The 9,192-nt window shown below is 41.1% G+C and overlaps 1 long non-coding RNA gene across 1 annotated transcript in view; it reads right to left on the reverse strand.

Moving 5' to 3' along the window:
• LOC138965444 (uncharacterized) overlaps positions 1–9,192 on the reverse strand; it is a 92,046-nt gene that overhangs the window by 55,429 nt on the left and 27,425 nt on the right. The gene's annotated exons all lie outside the window — the stretch shown is intronic.

Here is a 9,192-nt window from a genome sequence, read left to right on the forward strand (position 1 = left end):
TATGACCGTCATAAAAACGGGTTCCACTGTACTACAAAGTACTCTATGGCTCCAAGAAAACTGAGAATAGTCAAAGAAAAAGGAGGGACTCGAGTCTTAGAGGTCCTTGTCTACATTTTTATACCGAAATCGCCATTTGACCATTAAAATGCAGAGTCTATTATCTACAATTATCAACAATACACCCCCTTTCGATCAGGAAAGACGAAGCCAGTGTTGCCGTTTGAAAATTCATTGTAGTATTCCAGCGTTGTACTCATAGTAGGATATCCTTATTTGGAAAATGCCAAGCGCAAAACTCCTCTCAAATCCCGTGCATTTCGTGCGTTTAAAAAAAAGCGTAGACAGAGATCCAGTGTCAAACTGTTCCTGCACTTGTTTGGGCGTGGCTATAAGCATAGTGACATAATGAATTTGATTGGTCAGTATTTTTAGCCAAAGCACATGTTCTCAGCAAACAGAAAACAAAATATTGGAAGCGTGAGTCACGTTACCCAAAAATAAAATCTTTTTTTACATATTTTTTTCTATAACTTTTTTTCCCCATGGTTCATTCATCATCTGACATAACTTTTTTGCGAAATCTAACCATAAGATTATTGAAAAAAAGCAAAAATGTAGACGACCACCTTTAAATATGGAGTTAAATCGGTCAGACTCAGAGCAGAACATGTGAGAAAACAAGGTCTAACAAAAGGGAGAAGTCTTCATTCGGGGGTCCTGCCCCTTCCCAATACTCAATCAATCAATCAATGAGGCTTATATCGCGCATATTCCGTGGGTACAGTTCTAGGCGCTCTGCAGTGATGCCGTGTGAGATGAAATTTTATACGGCCAGTAGATTGCAGCCATGTCGGCGCATATTTACCTTTCACGGCCTTATTCCAAGTCACACGGGTATGGTAGACAATTATTAACTGTGCCGCCTAAGCAATTTTGCCAGGAAAGACCCTTTTGTCAATCGTGGGATCTTTAACGTGCACACCCAATGTAGTATACACGGGGGGTGGTTCGGACACAATACTGACTTCGTGTCAAGTGCCCAATACTGACTTCGTGTCAAGTGCCCAATACTGACTTCGTGTCAAGTGCCCAAAACTGACTTCGTGTCAAGTGCCTATCATCTCAAAGTCCAGTCTTTTTTCAAGAAGTCTTACCACTAATGTAACGAGGAAAAATACGGACAAAATCTTTATTGAAAACTAATATCCGGAAACATTTCTTTTCTAACAGAGTTGCACCATCATGGAACACACTGTCTGATGTTGTTAAAAATGCACAAACTATTAACACTTTCAAAAATCTGCTGGACATACAAACACTTATGACTGAGTCACTTTATTTGTACGATAATTGATATTGTCATTCAATCAAGTTTGCGTTTTAATGAAACAGATCATGTGATTGGTCAGAATGCCCCAACTCATTAAAAATTACCGGTCATTAATTGTCGATTATCCTACATACGTGAGAGAGACACCCGTAAGATAATAATCGTTCAAATCACACGTGTGTATATCATGTAAATGAGGTCATGTCAAGCAAGTCTGGCAGGGACCTGTTTTTCTACTGCTTATGATGCCAAAGTCACCGAGACAAACGTCATTATAGAAACACAAATTGCGCTCGCTAATTACCCTCGATGAATCTTTAGAACTAACACGCCACGCCACACTTTCAGAGTGACGTTTCTTTGCTTTGACGTAATAGATTGCACGAGGCTTTAGAAGAGATCGAGGTTCCAAAACAAGCGTCTTCAATTTATAGCTGCCTCGAATGCAGGACATTTTCAGTAAAATACACGTAAGTACAGTATGTAGGATAAACAGAATACTACATGGCTTGCTGTGTCGTACCAGATTTACACTCGTTGCTTTTTCAAATAGTGAACAGCTCGCTTTCGCTCGCAGTTCAATATTTAAAAAAAACCAACTCGTGTAAATCTGGTACGACACAGCAAGCCATGTAGTAGTGTGTGAACAGAACAGAACCAATTCTGTCTGTTTACCATCGCATAAAAGCAGGAAAGAGATCGTCGTCAGATTGAATTACAATAACATTAACATGCTTCCATTTCAATGAAACTTCTCGGTAATCATCGTGGATTGACGCCCTCCCAAAGTCTAATTGAAGCCCTCCGTCGCTACGCTCCGTAGCTTTGGTCGGGCGTCAATCCCCGATGACGACTTCGAAGTTTCAAATGGAAGCATGTTAATGTGTAATTGTAATTCAATCAAGTTTGCGTTTTAATGAAACAGATCCTGTGATTGGTCAGAATGCCCCAACTCATTAAAAATTACCTGTCATTAATTACACATTAACATGCTTCCATTTGAAACTTCGAGGTCTTCATCGGGGATTGACGCCCGACAAAAGCTAATTGAAGCTCGCATTTTTCATGATCCGCTAACTTCGACCATTATTTTTGATAATCACTGAGACTCGGCATGTAACCTCTACGTCTCTTCCGATCATCAAAGCATAATGCTACGGAAGTCGGCCATTTTTCTCAATATCCAAAAGCATATTGTCAATAACAAAGACGCATGGTTCCGGTTTACCCACCTGTACCACACGATGTTTCACTGACTGGATCGACAACAGCATACACTGACAACTTGAAACTCTTTTCGGGAATGTTTTTCAGCTTTACAAATGTCGATAGCATACCCTTTTCTGCTAACTTCCCGATGAAACAGGACTAAACCTATTATTTTCTGTCCCTAAACACCACAAAATGCCCAAAGTCGAAAGATGTAGTACAAACAGGGGAGTACAACGGAACAGCCGTTTTTGTGTGCCTGTGAGCTTTGTTCACAGTTGCCGACTGACACACATTTTCGCATTCGGCTTTTCTTATCTCGTAACTCCACACTAAATACCCCACTTCCCCTCTGAAGTATTGATGTACAACCCATGGCACTAACATTCATGTAGTCGTTTATAGCTGAGGTTGAAAAATTCGCTTCATGACGAGACAAGTATACTGAATGCCATTCACCCAAACTGGAAACGTCGCTGCCGTCTGCTCGCTTTGTACGGATTAGCTGTTCTCTTTTCCTCCCCTTGTTGCATCCGTTGTTTCTAGTTTTCCGTTGATGTTGTGTTTTGGTCTTCTTCATAAGTAGTCTTGTTCAAAATTAAAAAAACTCAAACTTCTTTTTGTTGTATACGAATGAACTAATAAAAAGCTGTTTAACACCTGTGTTGTCAAATCGAGTTTTTTTCCAAAGTCAGCGGTGTGGCGCCTGCGCAAAACAAATGCGCATAAGAAACGGCGTCTGCTATCAAAACCTGAGATCAACGCATCGACGCAAAAACTGTCATTTTGTAAGTATGAAACAACAAATAAAGGTCAGAACAGCTATATAATCGCTACAGTATATTCAGCGTAGCAATAGGGTCCGATATTTAGACTCGAACAAGTATAATGCGACTCGTCTTCGACTCGTCGGCATTACTACTTGTCTCGTCTAAATATCGGGCCCTATTGCTACGCTGAAAACACAATAGCTGTTAAGAGGCACAGTAAGCCTCCCGTAAACCATCACAGATACGGTCAGGCTTTTACACACAGTACAAACACCCTTTCATTTAAACACTCACCGATTGAGAACATCCTAGGTGCCCTCCAAGAGCGAACAATTTTCAAAGAATTTATTTTTGCGTGGTTTATCTTACCCCTGAGCCATCGTGAACTCGTGTGATCCAGTTTCCCTTTTTCACAATGTAGTCGTCAGTTAGTCATTTGAATGCGACTCGATGTGAGCTTATCTACAATAGCACGTTTTTATGGACGAAACAAACGGCTGTGGTTCACAAGAACTCTAGCGATGGCTTTTGACTGTTGAGAGGAACGGCGATGTGCGGCATAAACCGTCGTCTGCTACGACCCTTGCGTGACCCTGCTTCCGGGCTTTTCTTTTTTCAAACTTTCACAACTGAATCGAATTGTACTGATCGGGGCGGGGATATAGCTCAGTTGGTAGCGCGCTGGATTTGTATTCAGTTGGCCGCTGTCAGCGTGAGTTCGATCCCAGGTTCGGCGGAAATTTATTTCAGAGTCAACTTTGTGTGCAGACTCTCTTCGGTGTCCGAACTCCCCCCCCGTGTACACTACATTGGGTGTGCACGTTAAAGATCCCACGATTGACAAAAGGGTCTTTCCTGGCAAAATTGCTTAGGCACAGTTAATAATTGTCTACCTATACCCGTGTGACTTGGAATAATAGGCCGTGAAAGGTAAATATGCGCCGAAATGGCTGCAATTACTGGCCGTATAAAATTTCATCTCACACGGCATCACTGCAGAGCGCCTAGAACTGTACCCACGGAATATGCGCGATATAAGCGTCATTGATTGATTGATTGATTGATCTTGTCTTGATGAAAAAAAAAATCTTTTTTCATCAAAGAATGTTTGTGTAACAAGCTGTCAATTTATTATTTAGATTTTAAAAGTTAGGTCAAGCGCAAAAACGCACCACGGTCCAAAAACATTTTGATAATCATCGATCCACGGCTATCGCCAGTTTACATCGATAGAATGAGACCCGAAGGGAAGTAACTCATTTTTGACCTGAGTTCAGGATGGGTCCAAAAAGTGTTCGAGACAATCTGCAAAATTAATTCTTTAAAAATTGCTCGCTCTTTACGTAGGGCACCATGGATGTTCCCGTTTGGTGAGCGTTCAAATGGAAGGGTGTTTGTACTGTGTGTAAAAGCCTGACAGTATCTGTGATGGTTTACGGGAAGCTTACTGTCCGGGCGTGATATCCGGTATTGAATATTCATAACAGCCGTCCAGCACCAAAACGAGGCGCCATTGTTGTAGAGGAGCAAGTTCACGAAAATAAATTCTTTGAAAATTTCCGTCACGCTCGACAGAAAGCAGCCAGGATGTTCCCGTTCGGTGAGCGTTCAAATGGAAGTGTGCTTGTACTGTATATAGACGCTCGGGGAGCTCTGTGATGGTTTACGGGAGGCTTACTGTGCCTTTAAGAAGTAGCGACTTTGATATACTGTCGAAAGCTTTTTTTTAAATCCAGGACAAGCAGATAACCCGTCTTTCCACTAACATTAAAGTAATTAACCGCATCATCAATCGTTCTAATCACTGTTGATATATTTCTGTCTTTTAGGTAACCAACCTGATCTACACTGATTAGTTCATTAATTACTAAACCCATTCTTCTTGCCAAAACTTTAGCTAGAATCTTATAATCAGTATTAGTTAAAGTAATTGGTCTCCAATTACTTAATCGTTCTCTATCCAAATCTTTTCCTTTATGCAATAATATTATCACCCCTTGATTTTGCGTATATGATAACTCTTCCCTTTCAAATGATTCATTAAATGAATCAACAAGCAATCTGCTTATCTTGCTCCAAAGTACTTTCATGAAATCAATAGAAATTCCATCAACCCTGGGGGCCGAGCCATTTTTCATGCTACACAGATGCAGAGCGTCGGCTGCTTCTGCGGGAGTTACTAACCCCTCACATAAACGTGACTGTTCTTCACTAAGGCGTGGAACAAATTCTTGCGACAAAAAATCCAAACTATCTTTTACCGTATTTTCAGAATCAGTTTTCAGACTATACAAAAGTGTATAATATTCTTTTTGTTCTTGTAAAATCAATTTCTGGTCGGTTATTGTTTCACCTGCTAAAGTGCTGAGGCGTGACATAATGTTTTTCTTCTTTTGTCTTTTTTCTAAGTTACAAAAAAAAATTGTGGTTTTTTCCCCCTCTTCTATCCACTTCACCCTAGCTCTAACCTGTGCACCCCTTGCTTTTTCTAGTTCTAATAATTCTAACTTTTGTTTCAATTTTAATAATTCTGTTTGCAACCCATTATTTTCAATCTTATTAATCAATAATCTTTCCAGTTCTCTAAGGCGGGTTTGTAACCTGATTTCTTCATTTTTCCTATTACACGACTGGTTTTTTACCAAATTCAATGCAGAAATTTCTTATCTGTACTTTTGCCAATTCCCATCTGTTTATTGCTGAGGTATCATTCTCGGCTTCTTCAACCAAAACATGCAGAAGTGAATTCATTTGTTCCAGAAAATGTTGATTTTTCAAATAACTATTGTTGAACCGCCAGTAACCTGGACCTCTAATAAAATCCTTGTCATTCATTTCGACAACAACAGCTTTGTGATCTGAACTTGGAACACAAATATGATCTGCTGATACACACGATAACAACACTCCTCTAGATACAAAACAATAATCAAGACGCCTGGCAACAAAGGGATTAAATCTGTTCCAGGTATAATCTTTTTCATCATGATGAAAGTATCTCCATATGTCAGTTAAGGTATTGGTTAAATCTGTGAAAACTTCAATTTCTCTGTTACTATGAGGCCGGCCAGAAATAATGTCAAGTTCATTGTTGACCACACAGTTAAAATCACCACATAAGATAAACTAGTCGGTTTCAAATTCATCCACAATATTTCTAATATAACGGAAAAATGCCATTTTCTCATTTGATTCATTTGGAGCATACACATTTATAATATTAATGCACTGTTTTCTGTATTCTACAGAGATAACAACAACCCGTTCTTGTTTTTTTACTAATTCAATTTTTCCATCAAAATGTTTTGACGTCAAAATGACCTCACCCTTACTGTAACATGTTCCAGCTTGTGCAAATACTTCCCCTCCCCATTGTTTTTCCCACAATATTACATCTTTACAACTTATGTGTGTTTCTTGCAAACAAATAATATCAAACTTTTTTTCTCTCAAAAATTTAAACAACGGTTGTTCTTTTCCATTTGTTTCTCAGTCATCTACAATTCAACGAACATACACGCAGTTTACTCGCCATTAGGGCATGATACGTTGGTAGTGAACGTTGTCATATCAAGTCTTTTCAGACTAGATACCAAAATCGTGATCAAAGGGCTCGTCCGTAATCCAGTCCAAAATCGAAATCCAAGTCCTGACACTGACAACCCGTTATCCCCACCTCTCTCTTTCATCAGGTAGCTCTCCTTCGCCTTCTACCCATCCCTCCCCCCCCCCCCCCCCCCCTGTTCTTCTGCGTTGTCACTGTCTGTTTTATCACGCCTCGGAAACTTGTCCACGGGTGAGCGGTCCTTCTCTCCAGAAAGGCGACGCTTTGGTGTTGTTGATCGCTGTCTCCCGTGCTCCACGCGTGGCATACTCATGGATAGGGTGAGCTGTCTCCTGTCAACTGGTGTTTTCTGCTCTTTTCTCCCTCTTGACAACACCTGTTTACCTCCACCTCCCTTCCCCTTTGTTTTGTCTGTAGGCCTACCATGTTCAGTTCGTCTTTGTCGGTTTTGCTCACGCTTGGCACGTGCAGCGCGCTGTCATGTGTGGCTGCACTAGTGTCAATGGAAGATTGAGCCTCCACTACCGTCAGTGCGTTCGTCTGTTTGTCGCTGTCTTGTCCTGTCATGTTCTGCACTGTGTTGTTTCCGGAGAAAGCACAGACACTGTCCCCACGCTCATGCCCCGCCAACTTGCAAGCAAGGCACACCACATCATTTTCACACACACACACAGACATGGTGGTTGGTCTGCAGGCATTTTGAACATACAATATCTTTTCTCACTGTCTTCTGTTCCCTATGGTAGATCTTTGCCTGAAACCCGGCAACAGCGAGTGTTTTCTCAAGGGGTGTTTAGGGGACGGTTATGAAAACGAACCTCCTCCCTGTCTGAAACCTTGTTAGCTTGTTGTCTTTGTCTCTGTAACACTCAAGTTTTATGGCCGATCTTAGTTCACAGCCAGTCTTCACGATAGAGTGTTCAATTTCACTGTTTGCTACTGAAATGGGAATATCTGATACCCACAGTTTTGTTGACGGCTCTTCGGTTCCAGAATTATCACGCAGAATGAAGGGCGGGTTAGTGTGAGACACTTGCAAGGTACCGTTGCGAACATTCATACCTTTGATGAGCAACTCATTTCTGGCTGCTTGCGCAGTCGGGTATATCCGCCACCTTATGACGGCTTACCAGCGCCAGAACCACATATTTAAAATGTTCACGCAAAAATTAAAATTTTCACGAGAAAATAACCATATCGGTGACAATTACCAATTTCTTCCCCAGATAATGTTTAATTTTCAGTTTTCTTTTATCGTAAAATCATGCATTTGAGAAAGTATAAGTTATGGCTTTGACCAGAGCCGCGATTCTGCAACCGCCGGGAAGTTCTGCTGCCACCAACAAAAATAGCCTTATCCTTAAATTCACTCGCAGAATTCCTCTAATCGGATTATTGTTATACAGTTGGGTGGGTTTTTTTGGCACAAGGTTAGACCGCCCTCTTTCAAGAGTTCATTCACGAATTGTGAATACGGTCTGCTAAATTCAGTTCAGATGCCAAACCCTCCATATTATGCAAATTAACTAATCGGCGTCGGATATGCTCTAATATCTCCCGGCTCCACTCTCCGCACTGGGACGTGCACAACGTTCTAACACACGATCAGATGCAGCCAGCTATTGAATGACAGTCCGCGAACAGCGAGGCCAGAGAGGCACGTCAGTTCACCGGCATCACACGACGGTGTTAATATTATTATTGATCTTTAGCATCGTGCAAAGAATAGATCATCATCGTTCTGCGAAACGCTGTGTGCACCAAGTGGATTACTTATCTTAGCTGACTTGACTGACGCCTGACTGCCAGATGCGCTGTTAGTGAGTGCTGCGGTGATCGAGCTAATCAGTGCTCGGGCTGTCGAGACCATTAACATCAGTCACTCAGTGTGTCGGTGGGTATATATATATATATAATTATATTTGTATTCATATATATATAAGACAATCGATATGGTATATATATTTCTCTGCGACGCTGAAAAGAAAATACAGCTTCGTCGGCGTCAGGCCTAAGATTGACTTGGATGCACTCAGTCAACTCTTCATATCAGTCATAGTAAAAACTGTGTGGGTTGGATTAACAGTATATATGAAAGACATAATGTACAGTATGTGTGAGACTGGCCTAGGTTTTTGTCTTCTCGCATGACTGACGTGATATGATACACCAATGCGACAAGCCAAGCACACAAATGCGAAAAAGGAACTCTGCATTATATATATATAATCACAGTCTTCTGCTGGAAACGAACTATGCCACAGAGTGTGAGTGATGACCGCTGATAAAGCCCGTAGACCTACTTCTATGTTGAT

Source organism: Littorina saxatilis, linkage group LG4 (genome assembly GCF_037325665.1).
Source record: "Littorina saxatilis isolate snail1 linkage group LG4, US_GU_Lsax_2.0, whole genome shotgun sequence".
Lineage (NCBI taxonomy): Eukaryota > Metazoa > Mollusca > Gastropoda > Littorinimorpha > Littorinidae > Littorina > Littorina saxatilis.